This window comes from Chionomys nivalis, chromosome 13 (genome assembly GCF_950005125.1).
Source record: "Chionomys nivalis chromosome 13, mChiNiv1.1, whole genome shotgun sequence".
In the NCBI taxonomy this organism is placed as follows: domain Eukaryota; kingdom Metazoa; phylum Chordata; class Mammalia; order Rodentia; family Cricetidae; genus Chionomys; species Chionomys nivalis.
Window position 1 is genome coordinate 6,294,037 of NC_080098.1, and position 18,156 is coordinate 6,312,192.

Here is an 18,156-nt window from a genome sequence, read left to right on the forward strand (position 1 = left end):
GGTTTTCTTTGGGAAAGAGAGATAGAAGCAAGGGATGAGGGGAAGGACAAACTGTTCAGTAAGTATTCACAAGACAGGAACAGCACTGAGAACTTCAGGGCCACCAGGGAAGAATCAGCCACTAGTCTCCATAAATCTCACAGAGTGATGCTAGGTTGAGCTTCACCCTGGAGGTGACGCTGGCTTCCTACCTCTGCGTCCCAGGAAGGGAAATGATAGGTTTGGAGCGCCACCCACCCCCGGAAGAACAGAAGACACAGCTGTCCTCCTTAGAGCTGCCTACGGGAAGTGAGGGCATGGCAGTGGGCCGTCTGTCTGTCACCCGGGGCATCTCTACTTTAGTCTCAGGTTCAGGGCAGTTCCACTTTTCCTCCTAGGAGGAACACTGAGGGACCAGTGTGACATTTCCAGACCCCGATGGTCCTTACCCGGAGAGTCTGGGTACCCCAGTCTCTTACCCCAGTCATTGTACCATTGGACATCTTGTAAGACTGAGTCTCCCGAGCAGTCCAGCATCTCAGACAACTTCAAACATGTCATCACATCCGAGCCCAGGCTGGGGGAGCCGCTAAGTGGAGGGAGGTGCCGCGCTGGGGGGACCAGCTCTGGTTTATCTGCAGACACAGGGAGAGCTGGTTCCATTCACAGCCTAAGTATTGTGTGCAGCTGAGCTCCGCCTGGAGGAGGGAGTCAAGAGAACAGTGTCCATGTCTGAAGCTGCAGCACAACCCAAGCTTCTCCAGGTTTGGAGAGGAGCCCATGATGGAGGTGGGTCATCTTTCTATCTGTTGTTTCCTTGGTTAAGTAATAAAGAAACTGCCTTGGCCCCTTTGATAGGACAGAAAATTAGGTGGGCGGAGTAAACAGAACAGAATGCGGGGAGAAAGAAGCCGAGTGAGGAGTCGCCATGATTCTCCCACTCCAGACAGACGCAGGTTAAGATCTTCCCTGGTAAGCCAACTCATTGTGCTACACAGAATATTAGAAATGGGTTAGATCAATATGTAAGAGCTAGCCAATAAGAGGCTGGAACTAATGGGCTAGGCAGTGTTCAAAAGAATACAGATTCCGTGTAATTAATTTGGGTAAAGCAATGCGGGCAGCCAGGCGCTGGGGACACAGCCCCTCCGCTCATATTACTACAAGCCCAGTCTCCCAGCAGCCTTTATCTTCACAGCCTCAGTAGCCTCTGTCTGAGCCATACAGCAGCACCCACCCTGACTTGTTTGTCATTTGGTGCATTTGGGAAAAAAATGACTTTCCAAGGAGTCTGGCTGGCATGACCCACCAGCTGCCTGCTGGGCAGCGTCTGACTGGTGGGCCTCACTCCTCCACCCAGGCGGCTGGAAGCTGTTCTGAGCTCTGCCCACAGCTACTGCCTTCAAGTCAAGGTGTATACCTTTAATTTATTCTGGAAAAACTTCCCACAGGCAACCTGGACTTGCCCTGGAAGCTAGAAGTGTGAGCTTCCTGGAGCACAGGATTCTATTGGGAAGTGCCCTGGCAGTAGGTTGGGGGCTGTGGTCTCTTTGTGTCCCAGGGAAGATACCACTAGCCATTGTGAAGAAGGAGTCATCCAGTTGGGACCAACCATTTCACTTCTTCTTTTCTGAAGCATGAGGATAGGGAGGACAAAGCTCTGAATCTCTAGCAAGTTCCACACCCTGGGCTTTCCAAACATTTTATCTCTACAGCAAAATAAAGACACTGCACCTTGATTTAATGAGCTCCATTGGGGTTGCTGTGAGCACACTGCAGACCGTGAGAAGCTAGGACTGCCCCCTGCATCCTGTACCCCACTTGCAGAACCTGCCAGGGACCTTGCAGCACCAGCCCAAACACCCAGACCCCAGCTGGTATCACTCCTTTTAGATATCACACACAGAATCCAAGCATGGAATTAAATTAGAATCAAAATAGTCATGCAGCCCCTGGATCTCTGCTGATCGCCGCTGGGACAGCAAGTGCTGACTTTCTACGGCCAAGTCCTCTTTGTCCAAAGCTCTCTCATCTGACCCCCATGCTGCTGCTCTCTTGCGCTTTGTGTGTGCTGCTTTCTCTTTGATGATGAATAGCAGCAGTGAAATGCTCTGGCCCCGCCTCACAGGTGCCCACGAAAGTGGCATCCTCTGAAAGGCCACAGCACCTAACCTTTTGTTTGGTTTGAGACAGGACTTCTCTCTGTAACAGCCCTGGCTGTCCTGGAACTCACTTTGTAGACTGGCCTTGAACTCAGAGAGATCTGCCTGCCTCTGCCTCCCGATAGCTGGGACTACAGGTGCGTGCCACCATTCCTGGCCCAGCGCTGATCTTCTTGTCCCTCTTTGCCACCACTGCTCAGGCTGGTTTCATTTTTCCCTTTCTCTGTGTGTCCTCAGTGGCAGCTGAAGTGAGAACCTACAAAGTTTAGCCAATAATTTATTAAGGGTACAGTGGGAGAAGATGCATGAACACAGAACAAGGTAGATGCCGCTGCTGACACAGCCGCCGCTGTCCTGCCGTTCCGCCCAAGGGTGATGAGGACCAACCGCAAGGTGTGCTCCTGATCTGACCACTTGAGAGACAGTGTGCAACTCTTCTTTTTCGTTTTATCAGGTCACATATCCAGAGGAAACCACCTCCATAGAGCTAGTCACCCCAAATGCCATTGACTAAATAGGTCGAGCTCCCACAACAGGTCCTAATTCTGTCCTTCATCCTCAACCACACAGGTGCATTGGGTGTTTGGAAGAAAGGACAATCGCCACGACTGCCAGAGAGTTTGCTGCCTCTGCGGTAGCAGTACGATGACAGTCTGTAAACTAGGAATTGAAGAAGCTAGCTCCCTGATGGCAGGCTTCAGTCCCTGGTGCTCACCATGCTTGTCAGGTCTTCATTGCTGTGGATAAAATATCGGATACAAACAACCCGAAACAGGAAGCACTTACTTAAGTCATGTTTCCGGAAGAGTCGGTAGAGCGGCCACTGCACAGTTAGACAGGGAAAGGGAGTGCTGATTGGGGTTGTCTTTCTCTCCCGCCCCTCTTCAAAATTACATCTGGGCCTTCACCCGTGGGATGATGACGTTTACATTCAGACTGGGTCTTTCTTCCAGTTAATCCTTTCTGGAAGCAACCAGAAGAGTTTTTTACCAATCTCTTAGACTATTCTAAATCCATCAAGTTGAGCACGAAGATTACCCCTCATGGCAGCTCACATGAACTAGGGTCTTTTTACACAGCCCCTCTTAATTGATGTGGCACTGACCGAGGTTTGAGGTGTCCCGCTCTGGGCTGGAAGCCTCAGTTAAGGAGATGCCTCCATCAGATTTGTCCGTGGGCCTGTCCTGGGGCATCATCTGATTAATGACCCATGTAGGAGGGCCCAGCCCACTGTGGATGGCACCGCCCCTGGGAAGGTAGGCGATCCTGAGTTGTATAAGAAAACAGGCTGAGGAAACCATGGGAGCAAGCAGTAAGCGGTGTTCCTCCATGACCGCCTCTGCTTTGTGCTCCCGATCGTACTTTTCTTAATGATCAATTGTAATAGGAACCTGTAAGCCAAATAAACTCATTCCTCCGCAGTTTCCTTTGGTCACGATGCTTGTCACAGCAACAGAGCGCAGAGCGGGCCACGGCCTTAACCTCACACGGCAACTGTTGTGGTTTGAATAAGAACGGCTTCTCATAGGCTCCTGTGTTTGAGCCTTTGGCACCCAGTTAGTGATGCTGTTTGGGGAGTTATGGGACTTTGGGAACTGGAGTCTTGCTGGAGGAAATACATCGCAGGAGTGGGGGTGAGGAGGCACTGGGGGCTTTAGACCTTCACCTCACTTCCCGTTCTCTTTCTCTGCCTCCTGTGTACAGATGTGACCTCTCAGCTCCTGTTCTGGGCAGCTGCTCCATCATGGACTCTCTCTGGAACCTTCTGTACGTTACTCTTGGTCATGGTACTCTTTCACAGCAACAGGTAAGGAGCTGGCATGGGAACTCACCGGCCGCATTGCAGGACCAGTGGACCATCCCGTTGATCTTCCAGATGAGACTCCCTCCGAAAGCCCCGTCCACTCTGGTCAGCATGGGAACTAAAACACAACTTCCTGGTGGAGAAACGAGGAGCAGCCCAAGCCTGCCCAGCTCTCAGCTCAGGTTCATCCCTTGCCACCCCAACCCCCAGTCAGGGTTTCCCTGTAGCTTTGGAGCCTGTCTTGGAACTTGGTCTTGTAGACCAGGCTGGCCTTGAATTTACAGAGATCTGCTTGCCTCTGCCTCCTGAGTGCTGGGATTAAAGGCGTGCGCCACCACTGCCCGGCTCCAGCTCAGGTTTCTTTTTCTTTTTTTTTCTTTTTCTTTTTCCTTGTTTAGCACAGGTTCTTCACTACAGTACGTCACTTCCTGGTGTGCAGTGAAGGGGCTGATCCACATGCTCCTGGACATTATAGGTTAGGGCGTCCTTTTGTGGCTTTATTTTCTCTCTAGGCCCCTTACCTGAAGCCTTGGCTCCGATCCCTACCTGGCACAGTGTTGTTCTTCTGAACCTTTCTCTTCCCTGGAGTTCAAAGGTGGGCTGTCTCTTATGCTGCCACCTCAGTGTGTGTGGTGGGGCCCAGCACCTGACTCCTGGGGCCTGACTAATCTAAACAGAAGGCTTGGCTATAATGAGCGGGCATAAGGAGCCAAGCTCCTGGGCACATGGAGAACGGCTTGGCAGGCCTAGCAGCAGCCTCCACAAAAGCAAAGCAAACGGCTGCCCAGGGAATTCCAGGCACAGCCAGAGCTCATCTTCCCGTTAGAAACCAAGCAGGGAGTGTATTAGGGATCAATTAGAGCACAAGGCAAACATTGCTGTTGTTCTGTGTTATGCAAGTATGTTTTGTATATGTGAGTGCATGTGTATGTGTGTTTGGAGCATACACACACCGGGTGCCCTCTGTTCTTCCCTACGTTTGAGACAGGGTCTCTCATGTTAGAGCTAGGCTGGTAGCCAGCACTGTTGGGGTGACAGGTGCATGGCCACACCCAGCTTTTTACATGCATGTTGGGAATTTGAACTCAGGTCTTCATGCTTGCCTCACAAGTATCTTACCCACTGAGCTGTCCCCATTCTCTCATGTTCAATTTCTGAATATCTAAGGCAGTGTCTGTAGCATGAAGGTGGCAAACTCTGCAGGGATGAGAGTAAACTCCTTGTCCTTCCTCTACACATTTGTCCATGGACCTCCATTGCTTTTTTTTTTTTTTTTTTTTTTTTTTTTTGCCTCCCTTTGCTAGGACTGTTGGAGGCCTGCCTGTGCTTCAGAGCTGGCCCAGTGCTTCCAGGAAAACCCCACTCCACCTGCAGGAATACATCTCTTTAGAATTCCAAGCCCTGTGGTTTCCCATGCTCCTTTGGCCTCAGGATGAGGCCACAAGTCTGCTGCTGTTATTTAGTTTCTCATATACAGGCAGATGCTCACTGGGAGTGAATTGTGTTCTGAGGTCATTTGTAGGTGCACGATTGAAACCTGAGCACATGTTCCCATAGACGCTGTGTTACTGATGGAGGGCGGGCCCCTGGCCAACTCAGAAGGCTTTTTAACCCACAATGTGGCAGAACTGAGCCACGGTGGAGTTCTGGGGGCTGAAGAAGCCAGAAGCTGAAAGAGCTGATTCTCCTTTCCTGAGTACAAGACCAGCTGTCAGAGTACACACACAAACAAACCAAGCACATTGAAAAACTTCAGTGTCTATGATATCTTTTCTGGAACTTTCTTCTCTCTGCTGCTCTCTGTCACCTGTCACAGTTCCTGTCCCACACCTGCCCAAGGGCACCGGTACCTTCCCTCTAGCTGCTACAGTCTAGCAGAATGTGTTTCACTGAACCTCCTCACTCCTCCATTGGTCGCATTTTTCTGGAGATTTCCCAGGTGAATATTAAGAAGGAATATGGTAAGCATGTATCGAAGCTAAACATTTGTAGCCAAGGTTTTTGATCTGTCACATCTGGGCTGAGACCCATCTTGATGGTTGATCACCTAGGACTAGGACTTAACCTCAGCCTCACCTGGTGATGACACAGCCCCTGGCTGCCCAGGGATGTCAGTGGACGCTTCAGCCACCCCATGCGTCTTAAACCTGTCAGTTCTGAGCAATGCTCCATCACTTTTTGCATTTGTTTTTCGCTTGTGTCCAGTGTGTCTGCAGTTTATTTAGATGCCTTTTCTGCTTCCCACTTGTCGTCTGCGTACTTCATCATCGACATTCTTACCCTTCTCTTTTCTGAGTTGTGGTCCTGCCTTCAGTTTTTAACGACTGAATTTTAATCTCCCGAGTTCTTGATTTCTATTCTAATTTTTACTTCTGGGAGTCCCATTTTATTCTTACGAATTTCATTCCTGGGCCCAAACTCTTTCTCTTCTTCTTCTTGTGCTCTCGACCATACTTCCTTAAGTTGCCCCCGTCAGCTCTAATGCTTTACACCCCCTCTGTCTCTAACTTATCTTTTCTACTTCTTCTGTTTCTAGTCCCCTTTACTGCTTTCTCTTGGTATGTCTGGTAGCTTTAAAACTGAGTGTTAGACATTGGACATAAGCAATCCCAGAGCCCGGATGATGTCATCTTCCTTTGAGAGGAGGATTAAGCTGTTTTTTTTTTTTTTTTTTTTTTTCCTGGAAGGCTGGTAGTCATCTAGTTATTTGCCGTGATGGCTGACTTTTGTTATCAGCTTGACTGGATTCAGAATCCTCCGAGGAGACACATTTCTGGGTGTGTCTTCAAGGGCTTTTAGTGAGAGGATTAACTGAGGAGGTAGATCCAGCCCGATTATTGGTGGTCCCATCCACAGTCTGGAGGTCCAAAGCCAATGAAGGTGAAGGAAGAAAACCAGGTTCAGTGTGGGCTTTCCTTTTCTATGGTTTCTGGTCCATCAAGATGCGAACAAGCAAACCAGGTGTAGCAGTGCACGCCTTTAATCCCAGCACTTAGGAGGCAGAGGCAGGAAGATCTCTGTGAGTCTAAGGCCAGCCTGGGCTACAGTTGAGTTTCAGGTCAGCCAGAGAGACACAAGGAGTTCCTGTCTTAACAAACAACAGTGACTAAAAGATGTGAGCAACGGCTTTGTCCTCTGTCGCCGCGCCTTCCCCACTAACACTGCACCATTTAATCTTGGGCCCCACTAAACCCTTTCTCTCATGAGCATTGTCATGTATTCGACCACATCAGTGAAGAAAATGACGACCACAGTTACCATAGGTTCTTCTCTTTCCAAAGCCTCCACTAGAAGCCTGAACTTCTCTCGCAGCCCTCCCTGAACTTGGATTTTTCTTTCTAGCACTTTAAGACTATGGAAATTAATGATTAGCTTTTAGTTCCTCAGTGGGTGACTTCTGCTTGGCTTCTGAGACAGTTAATTTTGTGTCTGGATAAAGGGATGCCTTTCTTTCTGGCTGTGTATGTGAGTGTCCCTGAGATTAGCATGTGAATGGATACATTGAGTAACAAGGTTGCCTTGCCAATGTGGGTGGTGTCATATGGTCCACCATGGAAGGCCAAATGGAACAAAGGGCAGAAGCAGAGTAAGTGTAGCCGGTGCGCTTGGCTCTCCAGGTCTCAGCGTTGTGCCAGGGCTTGGATACCACACCACCCTCATCTCCTCTGTCCCACCCAAAATATTCTCAGCCCAGTAGACTCAGGTGGAACCTCACCACCATTTCCTGGATCTCTAGCTTCCCAAAGTGAGGATGGGGCTTCCAGCTTTCTGTGTTGGTTTTGTTTCTGTAGAAACCAGATTAGAATCTTGAGTCCTCGATATTATGCTGCTGAGAGTCCCAGTCTAAAGCCCCCAGCAGTGAAGCATGACTCAGCTGCTTGGGCTGCCACTTGGAAGCTCTCCTTGGGGATTTTCTCTCCTGTAGAAAATTCTTTTCCTGTGGTCAGGGCAGCCACAGCTCTTCCTCTGGCTTGCATCTAATACCTGGTACTGACTCTAGAGAATTAGAAAGGGTTTCTCGACTCCAGAACTCTCTGTAGCATCATCAGAGGCTGGACCAAAGATCCCATTTCCTCCCTTCCCTTCAATAGAGGTTGACTCTCTAAGCTCTTCCCAAGTGCATGCTGCTCATTCAGTCTTGGAGTCAAGGAACTTGTGTGTGTGTGTGTGTGTAATATATGTACATATGATTTGTAGATAGCATGGTAGTATGGTATGTGTGTGTATGAGTGATGTGTGTGTTGTGTGTTAGTGGTTGGTGTGTGTATATTATGTGTGAAATGTGTGTATGGTATGAATGGAAGTGTGTGTGTGTGTGTGTGTTACTTAATGTTTTCTATTGCTGCAGTGACACACCATGACCAAAATCAAGTTGGAGAGAAAAGGATTTATTTGGCTTACACTTCCATATCACTATTCATATGGAAGGAAATCAGGTCTGTAACTCAAACAGGCCTGGAACCTGGAGGCAGAAACTGGTACAGAGGCCATGGAGGAGTGTTGCTTACTGGCTTGTCCCTCGTGGCTTGCTCAGCCTGCTTTGTTATAGAACCCAGGACCACCAGACCAGTGAGATGACACCACCTAAAATGGGATGGGCCCGTACCCATTAATCACTAATTAAGAAAATGTCCTACAGCTGAATCTTATGGAGACATTTTCTCAGTTGAGGGTCCCTCCTTTCAGATAACTCCAGCTTGTATCAAGTTGACATAAAACTAGCCATCACAGTGTATATGAATGGGGTGTGTGTGTGGTATGTGTGGTATGGGTATAGTGGAGTGTGTATAGTATGAATGGGGTGTGTGTGGCATAAAGGGGTATGTATGGTGTGGTGAGGTGTGTATGGTGTGTGTGTTATGTCTGGGAGTGTACATGGTATGTGCAGTGTATATGCTGTGAATATGGTGTGTATGGGTTGGTGGGGGTGCTTATATTGTGATCGGGTGTGTATAGTATGCTGTGTGCTACCTGTGAGGTGTGTATAGTATGCTGTGTGCTACCTGTGAGGTGTGTATAGTATGCTGTGTGCTACCTGTGAGGTGTGTATAGTATGCTATGTGCTACCTGTGAGGTGTGTATAGAATGCTGTGTGTGCTACCTGTGAGGTGTGTATAGAATGCTGTGTGTGCTACCTGTGAGGTGTGTATAGTGTGCTGGGGTCTGTGCCGTGAGTGTTAGGCATTCGTCAGTGCATTTCTAGTGTCTTGAGGATTTTGTCCTTGTGGGGCCCTCGCTGCTTTGGCTTTTTCCAGGGCCTTCAACAGTTGGCCTTTGTATTTAATCCAGCGTTACAGTTGTTCTCAGTGGGGAATTAATCTGATATCATCCGCTCCATCATAGCTGGAAACAGATCATGCGACTGTTTTCATTCTCAGAAGCCAGGAGCAATGCCGGAAACTGTTGCTGGGAACTTAATTCTGTTCAACAAAGGACCGTTGATGGGAGATGCAGAGATGAGATGCGAGGGGGAAAAGCCTGCTTGTCTCACTCTGAAGAGATGTACAGAACACCCAGACATGTACCCTGGACTTTAGATGCAGAGGCTTCAAAGCTCCCATGGAAAAAGCCAGACTCCCAGGGCATGCAAAGAAACTAGGGTGGGGGAGAAATACCAAGACTTATGAGTATAAATGAAATCCTGGTGATGTTGTGAGGAAGACGGCACAGAAAGAATGAGAAGAAAGTTAAAAATCCCAGTAAGATCTCCACGTTGCCACGCCTGAGGCACAGGACGCGTGTGAATAGGATGAGGATGTGATCTGGGCGGGTCAACGCGCACAAGAGCAACAGGAGCGGGAAGTTTCAGGGAGACCTTAACTGCTGGTCTGAGGGACAGCTATGAGATTTCATAGCAATGACGGCTTTGGCAGTTGATGCGTGCGTGTGTGTTAAAGCCACAGGTGAGCAGCAGGTATCTTCCTCACTACTCTTCACTTTAATTTTTCAAACAGCGTCCCTCACTGAACGTAGAGTTTGCTAATTTGCCGGGACTGGCTGGCCAGCAAGTCCCAGAGGTCTGCTTGTCTCTGGGAATACAGGTACAGGCCATCGTGCGCAGATTTATTTTTGCAAGGGTGCGAGGGACCAAACTCAGGTCACGCTGCTTGCAGGAAGCACTTTATGAACTACCTCCCCAGCCTTTATTCACTCAGGTTCCAAGGACTCCACTCCGGGAAAGGAGAAAAGCAAGTCACTCTTAGTGAGCGGCCAGGAGAAAAGTACCACACAAGTAAAGGCTTGTTTATACATGGCAGGAACTGGTGAGGCTGCTCCCTAGAATCCAGTTCTAAGTTACATCTAAGTATGATGTTTCAGGTTGAAAATGTCACAGTCTCTGGGCTGAGAGCCTACCATGTAGCAGCACTAAGAGTCACTTGGGAACTAATTAAATCATGTAGACTCTGCCCTTCTTAATGGGATTTAGTGCCCTTATAAAAGAGGTCGTCTCTTTTGTCCCTTTATAAGGCTCATTAAGAAGCCCATCTGCCGGGCAGTGGTGGCACACACCTTTAATCCCAGCACTTAGGAGGCTGAGGCAGGCGAATCTCCATGAGTTCGAGGCCAGCCTGGTCTACAGAGTGAGTTTCAGTATAGGCAGAGCTGTTAGGTAGACAAACTCTGTCTTGAAAAAAGAAAAAAAAAGTCCTCTCTGTGAGGTAGACACAACATTCACCAGACACCAAATCTGAGATACCTTTGTGAGTTTTCTCCAGCCTTCAGAACGCCAAGAAATCAATTTCAGTTGTTTAAAAGTTACTCAGTCTAGAGTGTTTTGTTACAGCAGCCTGGATGGATTAAAATTCCCACAGCCAGAATGAGACAGCAACAAATGGGGCATTCAGAGAAGGGCAAGCAGGACGGTAGAGAAATGAATCCCACGAGGGGCTGGTGCAGAAATGGAAGGAGGAGCAGGTGTGTCAACGGTATGCCTTCAGCCATGTACTTGGCTACTGGGGGAATTGTTCCCTTATTGTTAGAAGGAAGATGGCTTTAAAATTGCCAATAACAAAGGGATTTAACCACATCTCGTGATTTATGGGTGCTGGGGATGGGAGCTGGTGGTGAGCTCTGCCGCTGCGCTGCAGTTCCCTCCTCTCTTACGGCAGAGCTTTTGTTTGTTTCTTGATTTGGTGACACAGGGTTTCTCTGTGCAGCCCTGGCTGTCCCGGAACTCACTCTGTAGACCAGCTAGACTCAAACTCAGAAATCCGTCTGCCTCTGCCTCCTAAATGTTGGGATTAAAGGTGTGCACCACCACTGCCTCATGGCCCATAATAGAATCTTAAGTGACCAGAACTGGCTTCCTTTAAGACTGATAATGTCCTCTCCCTGTGACTTGTTCAGGAGAGGTCCTGAGGGTTATTCAGTTGATGGTGGAAAAGGCAAGGGGACAGTTTTCCTGTTCCCTCTATCCTTGTCCCATTTGTAAAATTTGAGCCAATATTGTTTGGAGATGTTACATAAAATATAAGATTTCTGACCTCTGTTGAACAATCAGAAGATCTGTGAATATTTGATTTTTTCTTTCTTTCTTTCTTTCTTTCTTTCTTTCTTTCTTTCTTTCTTCTTTCTTTCTGTCTGTCTCTCTCTCATTATTTCTTATGAGGTTGCTGATTGGAGTCATGTTATTCTATTTCAGACTTAGCAATTTGAATTGACCTCTGACTCCACGGCCTTTGAAACTAAGAACTTCAGGGTGAAGCAAAAAGTTTCCAAGGCTCCAAGGGTTTTGATGCTCAAGAAATGGAGGAATCCTGACAGGTCAGGGTAGGCTGAAATGCCGATGCCTCTGAAAGGTGAGGTGCATGTGTGCGTGTGTGTGTGTGTGTACAGGTGCGTGCGTGCGTGTGTGTGTGTGTACAGGTGCATGCGTGTGTGTGTGTGTGTACAGGTGCGTGCGTGCGTGTGTGTGTGTGTACAGGTGCATGCGTGTGTGTGTGTGTGTACAGGTGCGTGTGTGTGAGGTGCGTGCGTTTGTGTTTGTGTGTGTGTACAGGTGCGAGTGTGTGAGGTGCGTGTGTGTGTGTACAGGTGCATGTGTGCATGTGTGTGTGTATGTGTGTGTACAGGTGCATGCACACATAAGGGTAAGAGGTTGATGATGGGTGTCTTCCGCAGTTACTGTCCATTTTATGTTTTGAGTGTTTCTCCTGGAACTCGGGGCTCACCAGTTCCACTAGGCCTGGTTTTAAACCCCAGGATCCTGTAAACCCCCAGGATATGCCTGTGTCTACCCTCTGTCTCTATCCTTCCCGAGATGGAGTTACTTACACACAAGTACTGTTATGCTCACTTTTTCATGAGTCCTGAACTTGGAGCCTCATGTTTAACAACCACTTTCCTGACTGCTCGGTCTCTCCCTGACCCCCAGATGAGTTTATTCCTGGGATGGGTGAGCATAGTGAGAGCAAAGGGTGGAATCCAGTCAGGCTCTCGGTTTTTGTTGTTGTTTTCTGACTGTTTGCCATTTTGATTTTAGACTATGTACTTCCCTTGAATAAACTCCTTTCTGTTGTTATCTTTTTTCTTTTATGCTAACCTTAGTGTTCTTTTGTTCCTGAATTCAAGAAAAACTAATCAGGGCCAGCTAAGACTTCTGATGCCCTGAGAGCTTGTGATTCTAAAACCTGAGGAAGGGCTCTCTCCCTTAGAGCATGACTCCCTCAAATGCCGCCACTAGCCGGGTCCACTGTGCTCAGAAGAGCAGGCCATGGAATCCTCCTCTGTCTCTCTCCTTTTGCTTCTGCAACAAAGCTGTGCCTGCCACCTGGCAGCCACCAACATGTGATTTGATCATATTCCCAACAAGGAGAAAAGTGTGTGTGGCTAAACCATGCTTTCTTACACCTGTCCATCAACCACAGTCTGATAACCCCCAGTGAAGTGACAAGAACAGAACTGTTCATCAGCTCTGGTGTGCTTACCTGGAAACGTGAGTCAGGGCTGTCCTGCTGCAAGCCTTTGAGAGGAGTTCCCCTGCAGGCCGCCTAATGGAGAGAAGTAAGGGGCATAGTATAACTCATCATAAATTCAGTGATGTGCCATTGCAGGCGACAGCTGTTGACATGAAAGACAAGGAACTTCAGACCCCTGCTGCCCCAGTGAAGGCAGCCGAGGAACCACGCGGAAAATGTATCATCGCAGAGAGCTGCCAATGGTGATGGAGTCTCTCTGGCACCCGTTACACAATCTGAAACCCGTCTCCGCTCAGTCACATCGACTGGAAGGGCACACAGAGACAAAACAGCTGGTAACCGGCTGAACTTTCTATTTTGCAGCCAAGTATTTTGGCGTCATGGAGATTAGGACTTGACTGGTCTTGGTGGAAAATTGCTCTGGTCTTTGCTCCTCCGACTCTGTAGATGAAGTTTAGTATGTGAGTGTGAGGTAGTTCACACCTGCTTAGTCATTTCAGAAGCGATTCGGGCAGGACGCTCATCACACACAAGTGGGATAAGCCGAGTCTCCCCTTCCCATATTTGGTTTCATCAGCTAGAATTTCAAAGATTTCCTTTGTTGGAAAAAGATATCTTAGCAATGTCTAGCAATAACGGCAAACTTTTGAATTGCTGTCATAAAGTGAGGGCAAATCTCACCGTGTCTTCTTACAGTTCTCTGTAACTTCATACAGTAAAACAGCACAGTTCACTCTGCGGTGGACATCTCTACATGGGCAAATGTACACCATTGCTATATGTATATCACACCTACGATCCTATCCAGAGGGGTTCCTTGTCCCCCCAGATTCCCTCATGCTCCCCTTTGTGGTCAGCTCTCACTACCACCTCCACCTCTGGCAACCTGCGGTTGGCACTCTTGCCTATGACATTGCCTTTTCCAGAGTATTGTAAATCCAAGCATCATACAGGGCGGAGCCGTTTTTTTGGCTTTGGGTTTTTTCTTCCTTTGGAGATGGCTAACAGTGAACTCAGATCTTCCTGCTTCTACTTCCTGAGTGCTGGGGTTACAAATGGACACCAGCACACCCAGGCTGTTAATTATTAGTCTAATGTGTTTAGTTATTTTTGTGAACCTTTCCCCCATTAGCTTGGTCTATACAGAGAAAAGAAAACTCAGGGAAAAACTCCAGAGGGATTTCAAGAGGAGGGAGGAGGCAAGCCTGGTACTCTCAGGAATGTCGGTCCCCTGCAGAGTTAATACCTTTTGAAGGAGGGTGTGCACCAGTAGAAAGATTTACGCATCCAGCCCTAGCCTCTGTGCAGCTCTAAGCAGGAACCTGGACTGCTAGCCTTTCACAGTCTTTAACCAGCCTTGGGATCTGACCTGGAGCTGGGCAATTAACATGAGTAATTAGCTGGGCTTCAGTTCTAAGGGTAGCTATGGCTTGGGCAGCACAGGCTTGTGGAGAAAAGTGCAAATTAACCCTGTGCTCGGGCAGCACCTTTATTCCCTTCTATCAACAAGCAGCTGGAGCAGCTTCCTTTCACTTAGCTTTCCCTCATTACAGTAATTGCCTTCCCAACAATGGCCTGTGTCAGCTTCAGCCTCCTTCTTGGGGAGCACGATTTGTTTATATAAGTAAACTTGTGGGGGCTGGGGACGGGGAGGGGTTTGGCTAGGCTAGCATTTGGGTACGGACTCAAGGTAGTTCATCTGTGAGGTGGTGTTGGCTGGAAGATTGCCACTGTGCAGTGCCCGCACCGGTATGGACGTTTGTTTCTGGTTTTTCAGATGCAGATACCTGGGTTCCAGGATCCCCTTCCTCGGCCTTGTCCTTGAGTCCATAACAGATCCTACAGATGGTGGCTAGGGCCATGTTGAAGAGTGACCACACATCTGTGTGAGTCCTGTATTGATTTGTCAAAGTGCATCTGCTTGTGAAACTACCTTATGTACAGTAGGGTCTTTGAAATGACTGCCTTCTCAGCCTCTCCAAGGTGGGGTCAGCAGCTGGTGTGGGAATGCTTGCTGAACCCACAGTCAACAAGCAGGGAGGGGCCTCCATTCCAGAGCAGTGGGGAGGCAGCACTTATCTGTGCTGGTGTCTCCTTGGGCTCTTCAGCAGCCCACTAGACCCTTTAAACACAGAGTTCCACAATAGCCCAGAATGAGGTATAACAAAGGTTTATTTTTCTGGGGATAAACTCACAGTAAGGGTAGTGATCCACAGGCCTCTGCATGTGCTGGGAACTGGAACTGAATCCAGCAGAAAAGAGGGCCATGCACACTTTTATTCTACACTTAAAGTACATGAGATCATGCCCAAAGTTGGACAGTATCTTAAAGGCTATTTGCTGAAGGAGTACCCACAATGCATGAAACATTACAATTTCATGTAAATAAGACTGTTCTAAGCCTAATACAAAACTATATACAATAAGAACAAATATCAAGTATTGTCCAGGGAAAAGAAGAGGCAAAAAATACACTTAAAAATGAGAATAACCAGGGCTGGGGAGATGGCTCGGAGGTTAAGAGCACTGGCTGCTCTTCCAGAGGTCCTGAGTTCAATTCCCAGCAACCACATGGTGGCTCACAACCATCTGTACTGAGATCTGGCGCCCTCCTCTGGCATGCGGGCATACATCGAGGCAGAATGTTGTATACATAATAAATAAATAAATCTTTTAAAAAAAAGAAGAAAGGTTATGGGAAAAATTTATAATAACCAGCATGAACAACATCAAACAAGAAACATATGCTAAATGTTTCAATAGTTATCCATCCTAAGGAGGCTAAGCCTTGTATTAGAAATAGCTTGGCTAAGACATGAGAGGAAAGTGACTATGAACGTGGATCACTACCCTTACTGTGAGTTTATCCCCAAATAAATAAACCTTGTTATACTCCATTCTAGGTTATTGAGGAACTTGTTGGTACCCAATGTGGGGCAATATCTTAAAATCTATTGGCTGAAGAAGTCCCCACAACATATTCCATGGATATTACATGTATGTAGTAGGTGTGTGCACTCATGTGCATTTGTGGAGTGCATCAGTGGAAAGCGGGAGGAAGAGAAGGCCAAAGAGAAGTTTGTTCTCTGAGAGATTTTGTAGACAAGCTGGTGACAAACACCCTTAAGATGTATACATCCCCATATAGCCATTTCCCAGCAGGAAGACAGAAGCACATGTTGGGAAATGGAGTCAACACGTGGCTTCAGGGATCCCAACACTTCTCCCATATGCTCTTGAGTAACTTCCTTAACTTCTGTAAGCCTCAGTTTTCCCATCTGTAAAATGGAGATTAATATTACTACTGCCCTTGTTGGGTTCTTGTGGTAAATAAGATCACACATAAAAAGCTAACTGTTTGATATCAAATTCATATCCTTAGGTGCAAGGTCTGCCCTTTTGTATACATGCAGTGATTATGTCAATGTGTGTATGAGTATCTCAGTGGACTGTTCTAAGCAAGGCTATTTATTTCCCTTTATTTCTGAGACTTAGGTTGAGTTGGGGCATGAAGGGCACCTAAGAGCCACTGGTAAGTATTTAGAGGCCAGGATGGGCTCTTGCTTTGATGGGAGAATCCCACCTCCTTGGCTGAGGGGTGGTTGGAGCTTTGTGAGTAATGAGTTTCTTTCTAGCCTGAGGTAGCAAGCAGTGAGCATTATCACTATCTGAATTGAATAGAAAGGCGTGATAATAGAGGGACTGTGTGCTCCAGGGCCAGGAAGCTAGCACCTCGTGGATTTATTTATGATTAGTTTAGTGAGAATGAGGGAAGACCCAGGAAATCATCCCTAAGGTATGGTATGGTACCACCAGACACTGGGAACCCCATGCCCACTGGCACCTTAATATAGCACTGTAAGAACTGTATGCCACTCCTCAACTCACAAGTCCTGCAAGTACAAGTTCATGGTAAGAAATCTGTCACGTGATCACAAAACATAATTAAAACACATTCAAGGCAAAGCTTGGCATGGTGGCTGTATTAGTCAGGGCTCTCTGGAGAAACAGAACTAGGACAACAAACAACATGTTTCTTAAGTGAACTTTAAAACATAAGAATCACACCTGAGAGCTGAGAGCCAACAATGGCCAAGTCACACCTGAGAGCCAGCAATGGCCAAGTCACACCTGTGAGCCAACAATGGCCAAGTCACACCTGAGAGCCAGCAATGGCCAAGTCACACCTGAGAGCAGAAATGACCAAGTCACACCTGTGAGCCAGCAATGACCAAGTCACACCTGTGAGCCAGCAATGACCAAGTCACACCTGAGAGCCAGCAATGGCCAAGTCACACCTGTGAGCCAACAATGGCCAAGTCACACCTGAGAGCCAGCAATGGCCAAGTCACACCTGAGAGCAGAAATGACCAAGTCACACCTGAGAGCCAGTAATGACCAAGTCACACCTGAGAGCCAGGAAACGGCCAAGCCACACCTGAGAGCCAGCAATGACCAAGCCACACCTGAGAGCCAGCAATGACCAAGTCACACCTGAGAGCCAGGAAACGGCCAAGCCACACCTGAGAGCCAGGAACAGCTAGTCACACCTGAGAGCCAGGAATGGCCTCCGATGAGATTCTCTTCTCCATACTCCTTTTCCGGGTTCTTCCTGAGAGTTTTCCCTTAGTTTCCTCAAACTCAGTGAAGATTGCATTGGATGCCCCATCACCACAGGTGGTGTGGGGCCTCACACACGCTAGGCAGGCGCTCTCTCTGAGCTCTGCTCCTAGCTCCTGTTTCTCTCTAGTTCTCCTAAATGGTCTACTCCATGAGAACAGGGGCTATGTCGTGTTCATCGCCATTTCCTCAGTAATATAGAATGTGCTTAATAAAAAAAAAAATGACTGGGGGGTCAGATGAAGAAACACAATTAGATTTTAACACTCCTAAAGAAGGGAGTGGCTTTTTTTATTCCTTTTATCTAGGAATTTGCTAAATGCAAAAGCACTATGAATAGAATTAGAGCAGAGAGGAAGGACTGTTGGGAGATGGCTCAAGGATGAACTCACTTGCCACGTATACATGAGGACCAGAGTTTGTTAGAACCCACATCAATGCTAGGTGGGCATGGGCCAGCCCGTAATCCCCACACTCAGGAGACAGAGAAGGGGGTCCCTAGAGTTAGCTTGCTATCTAGACCAGCCTCATGGGCAGTGAGACCTCATCCCACTGAATATGGTGGAGAGTGATGGAGGAAGGCTTCCAAAGTCAGCTCCAGCCTCCATTCTCACACACTCATGGACACTCACATGTGCCCGCACACATCAAACAAGCACACTAGTATGCACAC